This window comes from Moschus berezovskii, chromosome 18 (genome assembly GCF_049115385.1).
Source record: "Moschus berezovskii isolate FMDL1 chromosome 18, NW_MosBer_1.0, whole genome shotgun sequence".
Lineage (NCBI taxonomy): Eukaryota > Metazoa > Chordata > Mammalia > Artiodactyla > Moschidae > Moschus > Moschus berezovskii.
In genome coordinates, this window is record NC_142477.1 from 3036901 (window position 1) to 3057392 (window position 20492).

The following is a 20492-nucleotide window of genomic DNA, read 5'->3' on the forward strand; positions in this document are numbered from 1 at the left end:
TGCTGGTAACAATCCCCAAAACCCAATCCAGCTTTCTAGCTGAGAGAACAGGACAGAGCAGACAGCCTCCTGCCCTCAGAGCGGCTCCAGCAGAGCTGGGCCCCCGGGCCGGCCCCACCAGAGGACCGCCCAGAGCAGCACCTGCAAGGGAGGGTGGCCCCTCAGCGGCGGCCAAGCCCCAGCTGCCGGTGCACCTCCGTGAGAAACGCTGGCAGGGCAGCCTCGAGAACCCTGACGCCCTGGGCCCTGCTCCCTCCAAGACCGTGCACGCAGGGCATGGCCAGCAGCACTGCCGCTGTGGGAGGGACACCCGTGCGCACAGACGCGCGGGAGCCTCGGGCCGTGCTCTGTCCAGTCCGGCGCCAGCCAGGCGCCAAGGTCACGTTCTCTGCTGCTGAGGGCTCTCGCCGGCCGACCTCTGGAGACCCGCTGACCCTCCACTCTCAGGGCGTGGCCTCCGTGCCCCCGCGGGACCAGGCCGGCCAGTACTCACCCCGAAGCTCAGCAGGAGCAAGTCCTGACTGCAGCGGAATCCAGTCTCTGCGTTCCCGCCACGCTGCCCCATCCCAGGAGCGCGGGAGGAAGCGTGCAAACACAGAGTGCGGCTAGCCGTGCAACGTCACACGGGGCACGAGGACACACTCACACCCGCAGCAGCACCCACTCCTACTGAGGGTCTGGGAAACCTTCTAGAGGAAGGATGAGCCAGGGAGAGCGAGCCTGGCGGCTGCCATCTACAAACCCCTGCCACCCGGGGGCGGGCGGTCACACTAGAGCAGCAACGGCACATTCGATGACAGAAACGCCGACATGGGGACAGCTACTCCACGTGAGCAGCTGCCACTGTTTCTCCCTGGTCTCTCATCCCCTCCTTTCCCTAATTAACAACTGCCTGAATCTGCCCAGTGGAACTCAGGGAATGTCATGGAGGCTGAATGAAGGCCGTTAATCAAAGAAACGGGGGACACAGAAAGCCCTGTGCTCAGGAGCCCCAGGGGGCCCAGCTGCGGTTTGCTCATCCTGTCATCCTATTCTGGGCCGCTCTTCCCTTTTCCATCCCCTGGTACATCTCACTGTCAGGGCACCGACCATGACACCCGTTCTCCGGGTTCAACCACAGCAGGGTCGAAGGGCTGCAGCTTCTCAGCCTCCCCTCTGCTGGCTCCTTCACCACACAGGACAGGGGCTGTGTGCACCCTGCTTGTTTACTACGGCTGGAGACCACAGGTGGTGTGTTTGCTCGTGTGCTCACCCCTTTCGCTTCGGGGCAGGTTTGGGGGAGTACTGGAGGAGCCCACCACAAGGCGCCCTGGAGGTGGGGCATCAAGGCCCGGACAGAAGGATAGGTTCTTCCAAAATTGCTGGGGATGGGGGATGGGGCAATTTCAGGGCCTCCTCCTCCTGATACTTGGGAGTCTGTTCTTGGTTTTACTTTGCGTGTTTGTTGCAGGCTTCCCCTTTCTCTGTGAGCACTTTCTGAGCCCCCTTCCGCTGTCCCTAGACCCTAGGAGAAAGCCTGGCGAAGGCGGGGACAAACAGATCATTTACTCTGTATATCTTTGGTCGAGTTATTAACTCGTCTACACTTCAGTTTCCTTACTAGGAACAGGCCAGAAACTCCTAGCTCCTGGGACATCCCAGAGGATGAAAGGAGGCAACCAGTTGACCGCCCATCGCCAGTCCTGGCACCGGCACATAAAGAAAGCAATGCCTTCTCTCTGTTCTCCCAAATGTCAGGCCCCAGAGTTTCCTCCCTTATGATACTCGGCCCCCGCCCCTACCCCCGCCCAGGAGAGGTATTCAGCTCTGCTCAGCATCAGGAGACATGGGGGCAGGCGAGGGAAATTGACGGTGATTTTCCACTAGCTGTTCAGCACTGTGCTGGATATTTTAGGCATTGCTAGATATTTCAGGTGTTATTTCGTTATTAGGCAGAAAGCACACAAAAAACGGTAATGACTCAGGCCTGCCTTGAACTTTCCTGCCTTCTGTGTGGCAGATTTCAGAGACTCAGGCCCTGGATTTCTCGTTCTGTGAGCCTGGCCACTGGGTTAGACCTGGTCCCCACGTCCCCTTTCCTGGCTGGCCCTGCAGGCCAGCACACAGACCCCTTTTTCAAAGTTTCACAGACAGACTGACAAAGGAAGTAACACAAGTTTCAGAATCTCACAGGGCTCTGTGACTGCAGTCTGGATTCTGCCCCCTTTTAAGAGCTGGTTCTGAGACCCCCTTGACCTCTTGCCTGTTGCAGCCATGCCTGGGGCTGGGGGTCTGCAGTCTCCTGTTTCTTTTCCAACCTGCCCCCAACTCACCCCTGGCCGCAGAGTGTTCAGGCCACAGAGAGAGGGACCTTAGGACCTCCTGAGGCATTCGCGAGGAAATCCCCTTGGGGAATTTTCTCAAAATGGGATTTGGAAATTCTGCACCTTAGTCACTCTGGACAGAGGCAGCTCTGGGCAGTGACAAGATGGGGGGACAGGAATTTAGATCTGGGCTCTGGCCCCAGTTCAGCTCCAGTCCTCTTTGTGAGATGGTGGCAGACCTCTGCCCTTTGAGGCCCTCCATTTCCTCATCTAGGAAGTGGAGGTTTGACAGTATTGTTCCTGAGACTGTTCTTGGTTGAAAGATACAAAACTAGAGGATTTGTGGTATTCCGGAGGAGAGTTGGGGGTACGTGTGCTATTGCCCCTAAAATCACTTCTCCTGCAGCTAAGGCTGAGGGGTTATCTTATCATCTCTCCTTCCTTCCCGTCCAAGGGAAGGGACTCACCAAGGCCCGGGACTCACCTTACTCCCTAGCTCATGAAGTCCTTGTGTGGGCAGTACTGGTCGGTCCTTTCACCTCACTCCCTCCGTCACTCCTTCCCTTTCTCCACCCCCTGCCGCCCCCCCCCCCACCCCACCCCTGCCACCTTTCCATTCATTTCTACCTCTGTGACATGTAAAATTCTTCGGGGCTTCCCTGGTGGCTCAGTGGTTAAGAATCCACCTGCCAATGCAGGAAACACGGGTTCGATCCCTGGTCCAGGAAGATCCCACATGCTGTGTGACTACTAAGCCTTTGCGCCACAACTACTGAGCCTGTGCCCTACAGCCCAGGAGCCACAACTACTGAGCCCACGTGCCACAACTATTGAAGCCCGCACGCCCTAGGGCCTGTGCTCCACAACAAGGGAAGCCACCGCAATGAGAAGCCTGTGCACTGCACCTTGAGGGCAGCTCCCGCCTGTGCAACTAGAGAAAAAAAGCCCTCACGGCAATGAAAATCCAGCACAGCCAAATAGAAATAAAATAATAAAAAATAGAATTCTTTGTTTATTAATGTAGAAAACAACTTAAGCAGGAGGGTATTGTACTGGGGGCGATGCTGAGTAGTTCACAGAGTGGACAGAGCATTGGAGAACCTGACTTGGAAAAAGGGCAAGTGAGAAACCAGGGCATCTGGGCAGCAGTGCTACTGGACGGTCTCATCAGGGTACCACTGTTGAACCAAATATACCCCAGCCATGTTTCCTATCCACGTCTCAATCTATTAAAGATTCATAGTCCTAGAAGAGGGAGGGTAAACAGCCAAGCTGGTGTCACTTGCTTGCTTCTTCGCTGGGAGAGGATAGAACTCTGGGCTTCCCAGTACCCCTGAGACTGTATACCCTGGAGGAGAAATAAGTCCACAAAAGGATATCAAGATGATATTTGGAAGGGAGAATGGATACTGTGTAAGGAAGTTAAAAAACAAACACAGAAACATATTAAACCCATATTCCACCCAACCATCTACCCATTTATCTCTCCATCTGTCCATTTATCTATCTATACTTTCGGCCAACCAAGAAACACACTTTTAAAAAAGAGCCAAAACCTTTTATTTTGTATTGGGGTATAGCTGATTAACAATGTTGTAACAGTTTCTGGTGAACGGTGAAGGGACTAGGCATACATATACATGTATCCCTTTTCCCTCAAACTCCCCTCCCATCCAGGCTGCCGCAAAACAGTGAGCAGAGTTCCCTGTGCTAGATCTGTAGGTCCTTGTTGGTTATCTATTTTAAATATAGCAGAAGAAACACACTGAAAAAGCCTTTTTTTTTTTTTTTTTTGGTCTGTGTGGCATGTAGGATCCTTGTTCCCTGACCAGGGATGGAACCTGTGCCCTCTGCATTGGAAGAGTGGAAGAGTGGAGTCTTAACCACTGGATCACCAGGGAAGTCCCTGAAGAAACATTTTTTATTCAGCACCGCTGGCTCAGTCGGTAAAGCGTCTGCCTGCAATGAGGGAGACCCATGTTCGATCCCTGGGTTGGGAAGATCCCCTGGAGAAGGAAATGGCAACCCGCTCCAGTACTCTTGCCTGGAAAATTCCACGGACTGAGGAGCCTGGTAGGCTATAGTCCATGGGGTCGCAAAGAGTCGGACACGACTGAGAGACTTCACTTTCCCTTTCGTGTTCCAGAGGCCATACCAGGCACTTGATAGAGTGCAAACGTATCCCTCAGAAATATCCCAAGAGTCTTCTTGGATGTACATACAAAGGATGTATTTATGGAGCTGAAACAAAGATGAGGACCCAGAGAAAGGAATTCATGTCTGTCCACGCACTGGAGGGCCTCTAACAACATTTCTAGGGACAGAGTGATTCGCTTTGCATGCGGGCAGACAAGGGATGGTTTTTGTGGACGTGTATTGCAGGAGATTGCTCACCACAAGTGCACAACAGGGTGTGGCCAGGATTTAACCTCTGAATCCTAGGTTCTGCCTCTAGTCTCTTTACCTCTCTAGCAGTAAGGAAGTCCTAGTTCCTTTTTAACAGCTCTCAAACGGGGACTGTGAATATAAGAATCCCTGCCCGGCAGTGTTCTTGCCTGGAGAATCCCAGGGACGGGGGAGCCTAGTGGGCTTCCGTCTATGGGGTCACACAGAGTCGGACATGACTGAAGTGACTAAGCAGCAGCAGCAGCAGCCCGGTATAACTCAGAGAAGTTCTGTGAAGTGGGGTGAGTTAGTGGGTGTGAGGTACTTTCCAAGTACAAAGACAGAGAACTATTTTTGCCGTGCTTATTTCTGTCTCCAGAATGGCTAATGAGAACACTCCTGGCTCACGTGTCCCTCTCACTTCTTTCCAGTCCTCACTGCCCTCCACCTAGCGGTCACCACGGAGAGAGTCTGGTGAGATTTTTGGTTCTTTAGGCTGGCGGATGAATGTCCAGGATAATCACTGCTATTCACCTTGGAACCTTGGATCTGTGAATGGTCAGGGCTCTGTGGGCCCCATGCTGGTTGGAAACAGTCCCTGGGTGAGTGTGTGTGTGTGTGTGTGTGTGTGTGATAGATCCCGGTTTCTTGTAGAAGTGAATACAGTGACTCAGAAAGCCCTGAAATACGTGGGTGGCTCAGCTTTCAGTTCACAGCAGAAAGGAGCTGGTTCTCCAAGTTTTTGCTAAGTCAGCGCAAGAGATCAGAGCTGAGATCAGAGGGTGAAACAGATATTGTCTGGAAATTGCCCCATGCTTACAGGGACCCAGGCCATGACCCTGGGTGAAGCTTGTCAATTCCCAGTGCCTGTTTTGTCATCTGTAAAACGGGTGGCTTGCCTGTTGGTGGTGTTGCCTAATCTTTGTCACTTGTCCTAGGATGAATATCTGTCCAGGCACAGGCCCCCAGCTCAGCTCTTGCAGCTAACAGTCATTCCTCACATGGAAAGCACTCTCTGTGCTGCCTTTCATTGCTGGTGGTCTACACACACTGCCACCTCTCTGGAGGGTTGCTTGGCAAAATTCAGTCGAATTTTTAAAGCGCATATTGTATTTAATAAGCACTAGCAATTCTACTTCTAGGAATTGATCTTACATTCATATGCACACGTGCACAAACTAATATCTACAAGATAGACATGGTCTGTAACAATGAACGCTGCAGACAGCCTCATTGTCCATCAGGAAGGGGCTGACTGGGGCTTCCCCCATGACTCAGTGGTAAAGAATCTGCCTATTGACATGCAGGAGCTGCAGGAGATGTTTGTTTGATTCCTGGGTCAACAAGAACCCCTGGAAGAGGGCATGGCAATCCACTCCGGTATTCTTGCCTGGAGAATTCCATGGACAGAAGAGCCTGGTGGGCTACAGTCCACAGGGTTGCAAAGAGTTGAAAACAACTGAAGGGCCTGAGCATGCAAGGGGCTGATTAATCTGGTGCTTCCTTATAATGGAATTTTAGGCCGCTACTAAAAAGAATGATGCAGTTCTTTATGTGCAGTTATGAAATGATCTCTAAGATACAAGAGGTAAGAAACAGAGTAGCTTTTGAAGTGTGCTTCATGTGTGTGACAAAAGAAAACTCATCCATGCTTGTAAATATACAGATTCTCTTCTGGAGGCTCGTGGGAAACTAGTAATAATTACCTTCCCTTCCTATCAGAAAGGGCAATGCAAAGGAGGCCTGTGGCATGGGTAAGAGGGGCAGTGCTTTTTTTCTTTTAAGCTTTCAGACACTTAAACCATGAGTTTAGGGACTTCCCTGGCAGTCCAGTGGTTAAGACTCCAAGCTCTTAATGCAGGGGGTACGGGGTTCAATCCATGGTAGGGGAACTAAGACCTTACATACTGCATGGCAGAGCCCAAAAGAAAAAGGTGAGTTTATTTAGGACAAAAGTACACTTTGAAACATTGACATGAGTCCTTCTTTTTTAATTTGTTATTATTATTATTTTTTTTACTTTTTGGCCACTCTGCACAGCATGTGGGCTCTTAACTCCCTGACCAGGGGTTGAACCCAGGTTCCTGGCATTGGAAACACAGAGTATTAACCACTGGAGCACCAGGGAGGCCCCAACATGTATCATTTTAAACAGTTCAGTTCAGTTCAGTTCAGTCGCTTAGTCGTGTCCGACTCTTTGCGACCCCATGAACCACAGCACGCCAGGCCTCCCTCTCCATCACCAACTCCTGGAGTTCACTCAAACTCATGTCCATCGAGTCGGTGATGCCATCCAGCCATCTCATTCTCTGTCGTCCCCGTCTCCTCGCACCCCCAATCCCTCCTAGCATCAGACTCTTTTCCAGTGAGTCAACTCGTCGCATGAGGTGGCCATAGTACAGTATAACCATTCAAAATTATTATAGTATATATTTTCAGTTTCTGGTAAAAAAGAAATAACCTTTTTTACATGACTCCTTCACCCAACTTGCTTGATCTTTTTTCTAAAATTTTAATTTTATATTGGGGTGCCACTTTGCTGACAAACGTCTGTATAGTCAAAGCGATGGTTTCTCCCGTAGTTATTTATGGATTTGAGAGTTGTACCATAAAGAAGGCTGAATGCCTAAGAATTGATACTTTTGAACTGTGGTGTTGGAGAAGACTCTTGAGAGTCCCTTGGATTGCAGGGAAATCAAACTAGTCAATCCAAACGAAAAGCAGCCCTGAATATTCACTGGAAGCGCTGACGCTGACGCTGAAGCTCCAATCCTTTGGCCACCTGATGCGAAGAACTGACTCATTGGAAAAGACCCTGATGCTGGGAAAGATTGAAGGCAGGAGGAGAAGGGGACGACAGAGGATGAGACGGTTGGATGGCATCAATGGACATGAGTTTGAGCAAGCTCCAGGAGAGAGTGAAGGACAGGGAAGCCTACTGTGCTGCAGTCGCAAAGAGAAGGACATGACTTAGCGACTGAACGACAACAGTTGATTAACGATGTTGTGTTTCATGTGTTCAAGAAAATGATTCAGTTAAACATATACATGTATGTGTTCTTTTCAAAATCTTTTCCCATTTAGGTTATTACAGAATATAGAGCGGAGTTCCCTGTCCTTGTTGATTATCTATTTTAAACGTAATAGTGTGTGTATGTCAATCCTAAACTCCCAACTTATTCCTCCCCACCAGAGGGATGCTGTTTTGGTATCTTCAGAATTTAGTATCATGTGCAATTTCTGTCAGTTTATAAACAGTCATCTGGCAGGAAGTGCCCAGGAGTCCCTTGGCATTTCAGGCTCGGTCTTAGAGTCTCTTTGATCTCTAAGTCCAATGAGGGACCCAGGTCTCACGGGGGTGGGAAAACTCACCCAGAGGCTCATCCTTGCTGCAGTCTTTCACCCAATCCCTCGTCCCACCAGTTGCGTTGGCTTTTGGAATCGTGCTTTGGCCCCAAAAACACAGCCTTCTGTGCCTTCCCCTAGAAGAAGAATGATGTCTGAACCCTGGGAAAGGAGGGACGGATTACTATCCCCTCCAATAGAGGGTGTTGTGTAGTGGAAACTGCACCGGCTTTGCAGCTGCACAAGCTTAGTTTGCAATTCCAGCTTCTGCTGCCGAAGCTGTGAAAGTTCAAGAAACTGCCGTGATCTTGCCAGATGGTCTGCTCATCTGTAAAACGGGCTGACTGCTACTGAGTCCTGGGACTGGAAAGACGAGAGGAGGTCATTGTGTACAGTGCCTGGCACACAGCAGCTGCTCCGCGAATAGCTGCAGCTGCACCCATGGTCACTGAAGTCGGGGTGGCCTCTTCTCACGAGGGAGGGAAGAAACGGTGGTGGTTGGAATTGAGGGCCCCCTGAGCTTGGCCCCTTGCTGGGTAGAGGTGAAAGGGCATGGTGCCTGCCTGTCAGGAATGCTCGGTGATTAAGTAGTCTGAGAGAGCCTCAAGTCTGCAGCCGCCTCTCTGTGGCTCTGACGTCTGGAGATGGTGTGGTCGGCCCCAAGGTGACTGTTTGCAGGACGGGACTTGCCCTGGTGTTCATGGTGGTGACTCTGGTCAAGGAAGAGCCTGACTCAGGAAGAAGCAGGAGTGCTGGAAGCTGCTCTGGGAGGCTGGCATGACCCCGGCATCAGGGGTTCTTATTTCCTGGCTCCACACGTGACTCTGCAGCACACTGGCCTTTCCTGCCACTTGGAAATTGTTTTAAAAATGGGCTTTTCCTCCCAGCTACAGAAACACCCACGCCTTCAAGGCGGGGGCAGTGGTGGAGGGCACAGAGTTTCAAGTAAGGCCCGCCTGGCTTGGAGTTCCTGCCTGGACGTTGATTCACTCATTGGCTGTGTTCTTTAACTTTTCAGAGCCTCAGTTTCCTTGTCTGTGAAATGGGGATAATAATGCTGCCTACTTTTCACTGTGAGGATTCACAGAGATGTGTGAGGCAGTACAAAAATGTTGTCTCAAGAGAGCTGGTTAAAGCTGAGCTGATTGGTCTAAAATGAGGGCAAAAATCTTCTTAGGGAGGGAATTACTGTTGGGTTTGGGGAAAAGGTGCATAATGGGCATGTCTGATTAAAAAGGGGAGACTCCCTGCCTTACCCCACCCTTCCTCTGTTGTCTAGAGAGGGCTAATTTTTCTGCAAAAGAAAGAAACAGGTTTGAGAGTTTTCATGGTCAGTGTGAGAGCTGGTGTGGAGTCGTGAGGGAGAAGAAGGGAGATGCCCAAGGGTCCCAGGGCTCCCCCATCCCTGGCATTCTCCAGGCAAGAACACTGGAGTGGGTTGCCATTTCCTTCCCCAATGCCTGAAAGTGGAAAGGGAAAGTAAAGTCGCTCAGTCCTGTCTGACTCTTCGCAACCCCATGTACTGCAGCCTACAGGGCTCCTCCGGCCATGGGATTTTCCAGGCGAGAGTACTGGAGTGGGTTGCCACTGCCTTCTCTGATTTAACTGCTACCCAGAAGCTGGGCTCAAAATGCGAGCGCGCAGCGGAGCGAGCGCAGCGCGCCTGCGCCGTACGTGCGCGCGCATGCTCCCCGCCCCCGCCCGCCCCCGCGCCCTGGCAGTTGCAAAAGCTCGCCGGCGCTCGTGGCTGATACCGCTTACCTGAGGGACCCGCGGCCGCCCCCGGCCGGCGTCGCAGCCTCCCGGGAGCCCGGCCCCGAGGTGTGAGGTGAGCCCCGGGTCGTGCAGGCCCCTTCCCGTCCGGCGAGCGGGAAAAGGAGTCGGGAGTGGGGACTGAGGAGGTGCCGCCGCGGCTGCCCGCTCCTCGGTCTGACCCGGTGCCGAGGAGGCACCAGCGGCCGCGGCCCCTCCTCCTCAGGGAGCGTTATTCGTGTCGCCGCCGAAACAACAGCCGTGGGCGCCGCGCTGTGGAGGGGTGTCTCGGGGCTTTCTCGGGGTGGGCGGCGGGGCGCGGAGGAGCCCGAGTTTGGGCCTGGGCGCCGGGGCGGGCCGATGCCCGCGGACGGGGTTGACCCTCTGGGTCCCGAGCCCGCGCCGAGCAGCCTGTTGGAGGGTGGTCCGCGCTCCCTCCGCGCCGCGCTCCCTGCGCCAGCCCTGGGGCTCGGTCGGCGCCGCGGGGGCGTGTGGCGCTCCCGGGCCGCTGGGGGCTGTGGGGGGAGGACGCGGCCAGTGGCGGGAGGGCAGTGCGCCGAGGGCTGAGCGCGGGGGGCGTCGGGGCTTCCCGGGGCCGGGCGGCGTCGCAGCATCTGGACTGCCTCCTGTTTCTAGTCCTGAATGTTGTCCCCTCTCCTCCCTCCCGTCAGTTTTGCAAAGTCTGCATATTCCTCCTCGAGCCTTCCCCCTCTGCCCCCTTGGACGCTCCGTGTGTTTGCCCTGGGGTAGGGCGGTGAGATTCATCCGTAGCCTCTGAGACTTAGCAGCAGCAGCAGCAAACATGTCAAGGCATTGTAGCATCTTCCTAGAGGCCTTTGTCAGAGTTAGGTGCCTTCCTCAATAAGAGAAAAAGGGGTGTTTTTTCTTTCGTTCTTAAAAGAACAAAAGCATATGCCACTAACTTAGGCAGAGGAGCCAACTTGAAGTTGCAGCATATCTAGGAAGGAGGACAAAAGGTCTGGGTTTTGGCCCAGAATAAATGAAATTTTGAATTTTGGTTCCCTTCTGAATGTAGGCAGACAGAACAGCAGAGCAGCTCAGCAGCTATAGAAATAAATGACTGCTCTATAAGGTTGGTCAAGCAAGATATTATTTTATAGAAGTAGTTTGGAGAGACCTGTAATGTTTATTTACGGGAATTGGGTTACTTGGCAAAGCCAATATCGCAGGAGCAAGGAAACAGAGACTTGACAAGGGGGATGTTACCTCCCTCTTGAGCCTTCTTTTAGCCTTTAGTGATGTGCTGACAGTCAAAGGGATAGAGGAATCCATAGTTCTGTTATTAAGAACCATTTACTCCTCAAGATAATGCTTTCCATCCGTACTTTTTTTTTTCCCCCCATCCGTACTTTTAGGCAAATCAATGCCATCTTTTTCCTCCAGAAGAAGAAGGAAAATAACAAAAAAGTGTTTGTTTGAAGTGCCAAACCACAACATAGAGGTAATAAGATAGAAGTGGCCTGGCTTCCAAAGATAGAGCTGAAAATAAAAGATAATCGAGATGCAATTCTTCTTACAGTGTTGCTTTTTCTTTAGGGGGTTCTTCCTCTACCCCCCTCCCCCCAAATGCTTTGAAACTGTCAGGAAAGTAAGGTAATTAGTAAAGCCTACTGTCCTACCTTCTCTTTCCTCCTCCTCCGTTATTTATTTTTTTCTCATCCACTGGTATTCCCTGCCTCTCCGTCTCTCCCGAATCTACCAGTGCCCTATTAATAGAAGAAGAAAGGACTGTAGGTTCTTTCATCCCGTTTTCATCTTAGGTACTGTATTCCTCTGAACTTTGTTTTGTGCTTTGAACATTGAGGTGGATTTTTGTAGAGAGATCCCCAGCCATGATTGAGATATTTGAAGTAGGGAGCCTTGCGGGGAAGATAAACAGTAAAGTGCACGTTCTTTCTTTGTATAGCACAGTGCTGTGAGAGCGTCATCATTGGGCAGAGAGAGGGGCTTTTAAATTCCCTGTAAGTCCTCTGTTGCCCACTTCACAGGCAGAGAATCTCTCTCTCCAACTTAAGTTTCGTATGTGTTGGTAAAACTATGAGATTTCATACTGAAAACTTACTCTGAGCTTGTTAGTTTGTTGATGTTAGACTGCTGTTGACTTTATTTTCTTCAGGAGACTTGTGATAGGAAACAGTTCTTACTGCATCTTTACCTTCTTTCACAGGGAAGAGCAGTGTTGGCCTCAAGTGTTTTTTAACCCCTAAATCTCTAGAGTTAGAGACGTTTAAAGCTGCAGTTGGCCACAAAAAGAGCAGTAGTGCAAATGAAAAGCAAGACTTTGAAATATGTATGAGAGGAATTGTTCAGTATAGATTTGTGAGAAGGGTCACAGCGTCTTGAGGAAACAAGTGAAGGTTTTTAATAGTGGCATTTCCGGAAGGTTAGGAATGAATGTTTGAAGAGTAACAACTCCTCCTTGACTAGAAAACAGTTTTAACTGACTGTTGCATCGTAAATGGTGAATCTATCTTTGAGTTACAGTCTTTGAGTTATGCTGAGAACTAGCAACAGTTTTGGTGGATCCAAGGAATGCACTGTGAATGAAGTTTAAGAAAAAACAACTAGGCTAGTAGGCCTAAAAAAATCTTGGTCCCCAAAGTTTATCTCATTAAACTAATTTTATAGTCAAAACATGCAACCATGCTAAAGGGGGGGAAAAATCAGGAGCTTGATATTAGAGCATTTTCTGAACACATTTTAATGAAAAAGGGAAACCAGGCTGGAATTTCAACCTGATTTTTTTTTAAAAGTCCAGATTCTGGCCATCTTTCAACTTTCCAGTTTTGCTTTTAGTTTTAAAAGAGCTTCTGCTTTCTCCAGTCTTAAAAGTAATGTATAATTTGTAAGATGGACTGGATTTTGATGCCTACTGTTCATTTTAATCTTGAACTTGAATGTTTTCCCTGTATTTTTTTAAGCCCCATCACTCAGCACACTGGAAGATTAGATTATCTTTTGTAATCAGTAGATGACTAGATGGACTTTAAAAATTAGAGAAAGTAGCAAAGTGATACCTTGAGATTAGTAAGAATCTAGGCCCTCAGAATTAAATATGGAGCTATATAAACTTTAGCAACCAGAAAACAGTATCCTGAGAGTGAATTTATTTAAAAAAAAAAAAAAAAAGATATGGAAAACAAAAGGCCAAAACCCACATGAGTTTTAGGAAAAGGAATCTAGCACTTTGAGCAGTGATATGCTCTCAGTGTGTACTTTGCTGTTTATGTTCCTTGAGAGAAGAAGCTTCAGAGGTAGTGATTGCTAATCCTTATAATGCAGTCTTGGAAAACTCTGAAGGAAGACAAAAGAATATCCTCCTGTTCCCATTGTAGCCAGTGTGTTTGAGGCAACCTTTAATTTCTGAATTGGAAACGCAAAATGTTACGTACATTTGTGGTGTGTCAAGATAAGTAAATCTAAGCTGAGAAAGATGAAAGGAATCACTTTCTGTACAGGAAGTGTGAATTGGAATAGAATTGCTAACATCTTTTGTTGCAGGGCCCTGCTGACAAGCCCCCAGGGCCCACTTTTGTCATTGTCTCTTCTGGGATTCAGCCTGCTTTCTTTCCTCTTCACAGTTGCCATCTCCTGCTTTTCCCACCTGAGTTCTTTGGGTCTGGCTTTGTAGCCAGCCTCTGAAGACAGTTCCAAGACTGCATCCCCTTTATTGCTGTTCTTCAGGACAAATACTCACCTTATTTTAGGGGCTTTTACTTTTTATCTTCAAAAGAGAACTGGTAAATTGGGGAATATCAGATTCCTGATGTTACACATTGATAAAAATTAAAGTGTAGGGTTCAGTGTATCTAGTCCTTTTTGTTTTCTGATGAAATAATCATCAGGTCACTTAATCTGAAATTAGTTTTCCCAGATATCTTGTATTGCTCTGTAAAGAAGTGAATGTCTCTTTCCTCAGGGTTAGGGCATGGAAAACTGTTTACAGACCCCTCATTTTCTACTGGTCCTTGGCGCCTGAGACTGTTCCCTCCAGTTAATCCAGCAATTCCCTTATTCAGCTGAGATTCTGCAGATTTCTGTAGTCAAAGATATAATATCAAAAAGAATACAAAAAATCTTTTAACCTTTATGTAATCAGTTGCTGTATTTTGTCAGCATTTCTTGGTTTGCTCAATCTTCTGTGTCCTGCTGTCTGAAACTTACAGCTTCTTCAAGGCTGGTTCTCTTAGGAAAAAGGATTGTTGCTATCCATACTCCCGTGATCCTGATTAGAAGCATTTATTTCATTATATTATTGAAAAACAATTTAGAATATATATCAACTTTTTTTTTAAACTGTGCATGATATTTGGTTCAGCTGAGAGGTGATCTGATTTTTTTTCAGTAGTGAAAATCAATTTTTGACCCATTCTGAGTTTATCATCTTTTTTTTTTTTTGCTTTTCTTGCTGCCTGTGGTAGGGCATTTTTGTGTCCCTTGGCTTGTTACTTAATCAACAGTCAGTAAACATTGATTCAAGTAGTAGTATTGTCAGCACACATTTACAGATTTAGCAGACTTAATTTTCCCGTACAGAAATAACATGTGACAGATTTAAAAATAACATTTCAGCATTTATAATACTTTACTCCTTTTTTGTTTTGTTTCTGTTTTTTGACCACGCTGTGCAGCTTGTGGCACCTTAATTCTCTGACCAGGGATCAAACTCGAGCCCCCTGAAGTAGAAGTGTGGAGTCCTGGGAAGTCCCTATAATATTGTATTTTTAAACAATTCAGGTAGTTTTATTCTGTTTCTCGTATGTATATTTTTGACAAAAGTGGGAGACTCTATGCTGTTTTGTAAACCATTTAAAATTTAATTTTTCACTTACTGTATTGTTACTGTCTTTTCAAGTCAGCATATACAGATCCTGCTCATCATTTTTAGTGAGTGTGTCATGTGTTGGTTGTGCTGTAGTTTAACCAATTCCTTATTGGTAGACTTTCAGATTGTCTCTGGGTTTTTATTTTATAAACAGTGTTGTACTAACATTTCAGTTATACGTCATGTGTACTTGTGTTTACTTGCTTAGAATAAATTGTAGAATAGGTCTGCTGAATCAAAGTATATACATTTTAAGAGCTTTTGATGTCCATAGGTATTTTTTTGAAATGCCAACTAGTTTACCTTTCCTCCAGTAGTACTTGAAAATGGAGAATTTCCTGGCGGTCTAGTGGTTAGACACTTCACTGCCTTGGTCTGGGTTCAGTCCTTGTTTGGGGAACTAAGACTCTGCAAGCCGTGAAGGAGTGAAGGACAGCCAAAAAAAGAAAAAAAAAAAGAAAAATGTATCTCCAAGTGTGGGAATGTTGAAGATATTCTTTTTTCTGCACCCTCTCCTATGCTGTGTTCTGTTATTCTTTTTGCTCATCTGATTGGCAAAAATGTTATATATCATGTTTGTATGTTTTTATTAGTAAAGTTGAATATCTTTTCATGTGTTTGTTGGCCATTTGTATTTCTTTTGTAAATGTATGTCCTTTTTCCATTTTTCTGTTAAAGTAGTATTCTTTATCTGCTTTTTAAAAAAATTCATTTTATATATTACTTTTGCTCAGCACATAATTCGGAGGAGGCAATGGCAAGCCACTCCAGTACTCTTGCCTAGAAAATCCCATGGATGGAGGAGCCTGGTAGGCTGCAGTCCGTGGGGTCGCTAAGGGTCGGACACGACTGTGCGACTTCACTTTCACTTTTCACTTTCACACATTGGAGAAAGAAATGGCAACCCACTCCAGGGTTCTTGCCTGGAGAATCCCAGGGATTGGGGAGCCTGGTGGGCTTCCGTCTATGGAGTCACACAGAGTCGGACACGACTGAAGTGACAGCAGCAGCAGCAGTGTTCCCTTTAGCTTTTATTTTTTAAGTTGCAAGCAGATGAACATGCTGCATAAGCAGCAAACTACAAACATGGAACTTATATGGATGTTTTGATACTGTAGCGAAATAAAGCTTTCAGGGCTTGACATATTTAATGATATGCATAATTGTTACCGTGCTGCATGATAAGCTTCCATATACATGACTGTGTTTAATATCACTTTTACATAGCCAGACATCACATTTCTGGGCCCAGCTTGAAGGAGGAAACAATACAATGGCAGGCCAAGAAGCTTTAACAAATATTTCTTACTTAGAGATTTCAGTATTAGATTAGACGTTTGGGGCAGAGGTCGCTTGTAACTTTGGTGTTCCTAATTCCTAAGGTTGTAGACTTTGCTTTTCCCTTCTTCTACTCAAGACCATATGCTTGAGGGAAAAATTGGGAAGATTCAGCCATGGCTTTACTTTCTCCAAATAGTTTTTTCTGCCCAGTAATTAAAGCTTGGGATGCAGAGGTCCCTGTCATTGGTAGTGCACAAAGGACAGTTTCTTTCTCTGCTTTAGCCAAGCCAGTTCAAGTTTTCAAGGTCTAAGCTGTCACGGGCCCTAATATCTATTTGAATTGTCCTGTTAACCTGGGTCTCTGAGAATTTCTGAACCTGACTTTCTCATGTTTTCCCAACTGAGGTTGTGTACTTCAAACAGAAATATTTGCCATCTGTGAAACGAAAATAAAGTAAAAGCAGGCTTAACATCATTACAAAACCAAATGGAAGTATGATAGTTTTAGAATATGCTTTTTTCCTACCAGTCCTGTCTTCCACTCTACCTACCCTTCCAGCCCCCAGAGAGATGCATATTTTTGTCCCTAGAAAAAAAGTGAAAGTTGCATCCAACTCTCTGCGACCCCTTGGACTGTAGCCTGCCGGGCTCCTCTGTCCATGGAGTTCTCCAGGCAAGAATACTGGTGTGGGTTGCCATTTCCTCCTCCAGGGAATCTTCCCAACCAGGGATCAAACGCATGTCTCCAGCATTGCAGGCGGATTCTTTACCGTCTGAGCCACCAGGGAAGCCCCCAGCAAAGGCAGTGTCAAATCGGACTCTGAAACTTGGTAGAAACTCTTAACTGGAAATCATTCGTATCCCACGCTGTAACTTTCTAGGGTTGACTCTTCTCTGCAGCCTGACTGTGTGTAATGAAGCATTTGTTGGTCAAACGTTTTCTATCTATGTACTGAATTTTTGTACTATCTAAAAGGATGAAGCATTGTTGGGAAAATGTCCTGATAATACTCTTAGAATCTTCTGTTTGCCAGTTCAGTATTGGTTGATAGAAGTAAGTCTTTGTATCCGCTGTAATTCAGTAATGAAACTACCTAAAGTTTGATGCTGCTTTACCTTTTATAGAGTACATTATTTTATAATTCGCTTATGTACCATCTTTGATAGGGAGGTGCAATGTTTAGAAAGGAAAATTCTGAGCTCAGAGAAGTTAAGTGATTCACATAGTTGGGAAGAGGCTTGAATCCATATCTATTGATTTCTTTATATTTTACACCTTTCACAGATACCATCTGCTGAATTTATTTATTTATTTTTAAATGTTAAGATTTTATTTACAAAACTTCTTTGTTGTACAGAAAGTAAAAATGCTGTTACGATCTTGGTGTGACTGGTAGCCACGGACAGTTGACTCACCAATCACAGCTATCCACACTACAGCAAGTCTTACACAAAAACCTAACAACGCTTACAATTTTGTTGGGGTGAAGTCCCCAAGCTTGGTGGTGGATTTCCAAGAGGGACTAAATGGAGGAAGGTGGAATGTCACAGGAACTATTCTTTGGCTCTTTGGGTGGGTGGGTGTCCTGGGGTTTGTATCACAGCTACAAAAAAAACAAACAAACAAAAAACAGCAGCTACCAGATCCATGTCAGCAGTCCAGCCAATACTGAACAGTTCTTTTTTTGCAGGTTATTGGGGTCTTATTAATCATCTTCTCCTTTGTCATCTGTTTCTCTCTTCCTCTTTTCACCTTTCCCGCTTTCTTCCTCTTCTTCATCCTCATTTTCATCAACTGCTCCATCATGTCCAAATTCTTCTTCCTCCCCACTGACTTCATCTTCATCCTCCTCCCTTCTACATCTTCATCGTCAACCTCTTCATCATCAAACTCTTCTTCCTCACCATCTTCATCTTCCTCCTTATCCTCATCTTCTCCTTCTTCATCATCCTCTTCTTCATCCACACCATCCACCGCGGCATCTGAATCTGGGGCTTCACGATCCTCTCGGTCATAGCCATCCAGATAGGTCAGCTGGGGCAGGAGCTTGAAGACACTCTCTCGGTAGTCGTTCAGGTTAGTAACCTCACAGTTAAACAGATCCAGGCTCTTCAGACATTCCAACTTTTTCAAAGGTTCCAGGGTGCTGATATCTTTCAGTTTATTTCCACTTAAGTTGAGATGTGTAAGATTTGGAAGTTTTTCTGCTAACATATCCAGACCTCCACAGATTCTGTTGTCACCGAGCTCAAGCTTTTTCAATTTAGGTAGTTTGGGAAGATTTGAAACTGAAATCAAGCCTACATTTATTAAACTGGGGAACTCTTAAGTTCACAAATTCAGCTGTTAAGCCCTCAATTTTCCCATCATTTGATCTGCAATTGTCCAGGACAAGTTCTCGAACAGGTGCCGGGGTCCGGTTCCTCAGCTCCAGGTGGATCCTCCTCTTCATGCCCATGTTTCTCTCTCTTCCCCCTTCTTCAAACTTAACTTTCCGTGGAGAGGGGAGAGGCGTCCCAGCCTGCGCAGCGAGGGCCGTCGGAAGGGGTCTGCTCGAGGCAGAGGCCGACGGCACGGTCCTGGGTGGCGGGCGGCGTGCAGGCAGGCGAGCGGAGGCCCTGGAGCCAAGTTACTCGCGGGAGCAGAGAGAAACCCTGGAGGGAAAAGCTGAATCATTTAATGATTAAAACATTTATAATAAAATGTAAATAACTTGTTATTAAGTGTGGCAGATATTTAAATAAAATTTAGGACAACAGCATGCAAGTTTTTCCCAATGGATCAATTATGTCTTGTGACAAATGAAAAACTACCATTATAGATGGGAAATTAAACTGTATGGTATATAAACAACTGAGGGAGGAAACAGTGCCTTTAAATGCTGTTTATGGATTCTCTGGTATATCTAGAGCAAGAATGCTAAGGTAGAAAAGCTATAGGATTTGTTTATGAAACACCCATGTGTTTTATCTGTAAGACAGTATTGTGTCTCTCGGTCAAAGTCTGTGATTGTTGTTGTTGTTTGCCACACGCCCGGCATTTGGAATTTTAGTTCTCCACCAGGGAGTGCACTGGTGCCCCAGGAGTGGATGTGTGCAGCTTTAATCACTGGACCACCGGAAGGTCCCAAAGGCAGTATTTTAAAATTTCTCTTCCTAGAACTGATTGTTAGTGTGTAGAAACGCAACTGATTTTTGTATACTGATTGTGTATCCTGCAACTGTACTGAGCTAATCAAAGTTTTAATATCAAGCCTGTAATATTTCAAGAGGAAATTGCTAATTTCTCCCATTTTTAAAAAACAATTATTTTTCAGATATTTCAGCCAAAGGCAGAAAGAGCTCTTCTCCTAAGATGGAGTCTGTTGTTTGGGAATGTGGTTGATCCACTTGACACGTTGGCCAGATGGTGCCCAATGTAATAAAATGAGGCAAGATGATGTCATTTTCCCATATTGTGAAACCAAAAACAAATGCCTTTCGTGAGACCAAGCTAACAAACCTCTGACGGTGCAAAGAATAACTCTGTTTGAAGAACTTAACAGCAAGATAGAAGAAGTACTTTCAAGCTGAGGTGTACAAAGATCTAAAATACATATTGAGTAGGCCTGATCATCTGAATCTCATTCAGTCGAGAAAGCATGGCTGTGAGTTGGATCGTCTTCTATCTGTGGCCCTTGACTATGTTTGTGGGCTGTATAGATGGGCACAGTTTGTTTTCTTTGAGCCTATTACCTTGAGGATGTGCCAAGATTTGCCTTGTAACACTGCCCTCATGCCCAATCTTCTGAATCATTATGACCAACAGACGGCAGCTTTAGCAATGGAGGTAAGACTTCATCTATTATTTGGCATGTCGTAGAAAATTGTTCTTGTATTGCCCTTTTAATCAGTCTAATGAATGTATTTGATAAACAACAGGAAAAACTAATATGTTATTTTGAACTGCATCTTGTACATTAAAAAGTTATGTATTTAGGTTCAGACTCTGATCGATTGAAGATTTCAGGTTTGGGGAATGTTACTCATCTTAGTTTTCAGATATTATTGTTTTATGAAGAAATTTGGAAGTTTGGAACTGGGGAAGTAATAGCCTTTCAGAAGTTTAAATTGTCCAAGTTATGGTTACATCTTTTCTGCTATTTGATAATAAGACTTTAAAGAGCAGACTATAATAATAATAATATTCATGATTCACTTAGTAAATATTGAAGGTAACATGATTTTGAAAATGGGTTCTTTGGTTCAGCCTTCAGGCTGGTGGGTTTACAGTATTTACATTGTCTTAAATAATTAAGATGGTATCCTGGTCTTACTATCTTCACATCGATTTAAGAACAGGAACTCCCAAGCAGTGATAAAGGTTTTGTTGTGTGAATTATCTGTTCTTGACCTCAGGGCTTCATGAAAATCTGTTGCCTTACTTGAATTTTTCTAATGGTAATTCTTTAGGCACTTTTTAATTCTTTTACTTTAGAAGCTATGACCAATTAATGGATGTAGTTAATAATAGGTTTAAATAATTTCGTATGTGTTTCAATAATGGTTTTAGAATTGTGGACAAAGATATGTTGACCAGA

General features: G+C 46.2%; 2 pseudogenes; one reads left to right on the top strand and one right to left on the bottom strand.

The window, feature by feature from the left end:
* The first annotated feature begins 9705 nt into the window (after nucleotides 1-9705).
* Nucleotides 9706-20492, top strand: part of LOC129557885 (acidic leucine-rich nuclear phosphoprotein 32 family member D-like) — a 146874-nt pseudogene continuing 136087 nt past the window's right edge.
* LOC148774936 (acidic leucine-rich nuclear phosphoprotein 32 family member D-like) overlaps nucleotides 14510-20492 on the bottom strand; it is a 147889-nt pseudogene continuing 141906 nt past the window's right edge.